Consider the following 3,432-nt stretch of genomic DNA (forward strand, 5'->3'; position numbering starts at 1 on the left):
TGGTAGCGATGAGGCTGGTGATGAAGATGGAGATGTTAAAGCCATGAATGAGGCTAGTGATGACGACAGAGATGTTGAAGCCATGAATGAGGCTGGTGATGACGACGAAGATCGTGAAGCCAGGACTGAGACAAGGCGAAGCAAGACAAAACGAAAGAGAGATGAGTCTAAAAATGAAAAAGACAATGAGGACAAAAGGCAGAGGAAGGTGAAGCAGAAGAAAGAGAAGGTTGAAGATAAAGACGACATAGTGGACAGGTTTGAGTTTGAAGGAGAGGATTCTGTAGCAAACTGGTTTGATGAGTTTAGGATTAATCGGAATACCATCCCAGAGAGTTCAGATGAAGAGGAAGATCCTGTTGTGATTAGAGATAGGAAAATTAGGATGGGAACTAATGATAAGTTAGCCATTGGACGAACATTCTTCACAGGGTTTGAGTTCAAAGAGGTTGTGTTACATCATGCTTTGAGGTCGAGAGAAAACATTAGACAAGATAGATGGGGGAAGGACAAAATCGGTTTTAGATGTGCTCAGGATAAGACATGTGACTGGAAAGTCTACTGCGCATTCGACAAGAATCGGCAATTGTGGGTTTTGAGAACTAAATGTGGTTATCATAGATGCACCCCTAATGGGAAATGCAAGTTATTGAAGAGTCCTGTGATTGGGAAGCTTTTCATGGATAAATTGAGGATGCAACCTAAATACATGCCTCTTGATATTCAAAGACACATTAAAGAGCAATGAAACCTACTGAGTTTTATAGGACAAGTGCAGAGAGGAAGACCTCTAGCTTTGAAGTGGCTGCAAGATGAATATGCTCAGCATTTTGCTCACCTTAGAGGTTATGCGGCTGAAATCATTGATTCAAATCCAAGATCCACAACGATAGTTGATACAATTCCAGTTGCTGATGGTGAAGTGGTTAAAGATGTTTTTAACCGGTTTTATGTGTCTCTTGGAGCAATGAAAAAAGGTTTCTACTATTGTCGGCCTATCATTGGGATTGATGGAACTTTTCTTAAACAAGCCGTCAAAGGTTGTCTATTGACTGCTATTGCTCATGATGCTAACAATCAGATATACCCAATTGCGTGGGCAGCTGTACAAACTGAAAATGCTGACAACTGGATGTGGTTTCTGAAACTACTAAAAGATGATTTGAATCTAAAGGATGGGAAGGATTATGTCATTATATCAGATCGTTCTAAAGTAAGTTTTCATGTTAGTTCCCCTGATTCTTTAATTTGTCTTGTATCATTGTTCTTTGCTAATGCTTATTTTCTATAATTATGAGTTCTGTGAAGAGTGAGTTACCAAATGCTGAACACAGGATGTGTGTGAAGCACATGGTGGATAACCTGAAGACTAAGCATGGTAAGAAAGACTTGCTTAAAGAACGTGTGTGGCAATTAGCTTGGAGTTACAGCCATGCACAATTTCAAGCAAATTTGAACAAGCTTAGAGCATATGATTTATCTTTGTATGATGATGTGATGAAAGATGATCCAAAGAGCTGGTCAAGAGCCTACTATAGGGTAGGAAGCAGTTGTCAGGATGTGGACAACAATGCAACAGAGTCTTTTAACTCCACAATTGTCAAAGCAAGGGCAAAGGCATTAGTTCCAATGTTGGAAACTATAAGAAGGCAGGCAATGAGAAGGATTACTAAGAGAAATCTGAAAATAACCAAATGGAAAAAGAGGTTGTCTGAATATGCAACAGAGATTCTGGAGGAAGAGAAAGAACATGCTATGCTCTGTGAAATCACAAAAGGAACACACGGGCGATTTGATGTTTTTTTGGATGGGAACTCACACTTTGTGAACTTGATAACCGGTAAAAGGGAGTGTTCTTGCTGCAAGTGGCAAATTACATGGATTCCATGTGAACATGCTTATGAGACAATCTTAGATATTGATAAGGATGTTTTCAGAATGTGTTGCAGGTTTTTTTTATTTTCATACCTGTTGCAGGTTTTTTGTTTTTCAGAAAATGTTGCAAGTTATCTTTGTTTCAGAATATGTTGTAGACTTTTTTTTTCAGAATGTGTTGCAGATTTTTTTTAGAATATTTTGTAGGCTCTGTTTTTTTCAGAATGTGTTGCAGTTTTTTTTTGTTTTAGAATATGTTGCAGGCTCTGTTTTTTTCAGAATGTGTTGCAGATTTTTTTTTTGTTTTAGAATATGTTGCAGGTTCTTTTTTTCAGAATGTGTTGCAGGTTTTTTGTTTCAGAATATGTTGCAGGCTATATTTTCTTCAGAATGTGTTGCAGGTTTTTGTTTTGCCTTTTGTTATGCTATTATCTTTAAACCACTTGTCTCTTAAACCACATTCAATCCAAATTGATCAACACATACAGACTCTTACACATAGCCATATAAGAGATCTCACAATTACAATAGCAACACCTATTGTCTTCGAAGCTATCATAACTATCACCCAATTCCTCATTTGCAATCATGACTTTTTTGTCAAAATTCTTCTCAAGGATTTATTTCTGAAGCTCCAAATTTGTCTTCCACTCACTAACATCATTTGCTACTTTCTTACACTTCTCATCAACCACATTTATTTCGTCTAACAAAGCATCATCCACCAAAATGAACAAATGTTCCTCTTTCTTCTTCTAATACACATACAATCCATTCAATATATCAGTTCAATCAAGAATTTAAATGAAAAAATGAATGTACTCATTGCATTTAACCATCTCCAGAATCTCGGCTAAGGTTTCTCCACACCAACAACTCGTCGGAACACCATGAGTAGCTTCTCGATTAGCTAAACGGAGACTCCGAAGAGTAGCTCATGATTTTTTTTGAGATACGATTTTTGGAGAACCCAGAATCCCCAAATCAATTTTTTTTAATAAGCTACACTGTTACCGTCACGGAATATTTAATCAACATCGTATGGTGAAGGCAAACGTGAAACAGTAATCGCGATTTTCTGGTTTAATATGGTTTAGTAATCGTAAATCTCAGTCTTGATTGAATGTGTATGATTATTAATTTTAAAAAAAGTTTATGTTGTTTTGTACAGAAATTATAAGTTTGTGTTGGTTTATGAAGAGTTAAAAAGTACATGTTGTAATGCTAAGAATGGAGTAAGTAGAGGTTGATATATAACGCCGACCCAAATATTTTACATTTTTGAATAAGAATTTGCACTTATTTGTTTAGACAAGATATCTTAACAAACTTGGATTTGATATGCATTAAGATTACATATCACGATTTACTTTCTATAATAATGTCACATATCACATGGTCTCTCTCTCACTAAACAAGTTTCCAAGTTTTTGTACTAACCTCCAATTATTTTTAACAAGAATTCTTGATTTCAAATCATTCTTGTTCAACAACAACTTCCATTTATGGATCTGCCCTAATCAGTTTTTTTTTTTTACCTCAAAACACCATACTTTA

This window comes from Camelina sativa, chromosome 16, assembly GCF_000633955.1.
Source record: "Camelina sativa cultivar DH55 chromosome 16, Cs, whole genome shotgun sequence".
Classification (NCBI taxonomy): domain Eukaryota; kingdom Viridiplantae; phylum Streptophyta; class Magnoliopsida; order Brassicales; family Brassicaceae; genus Camelina; species Camelina sativa.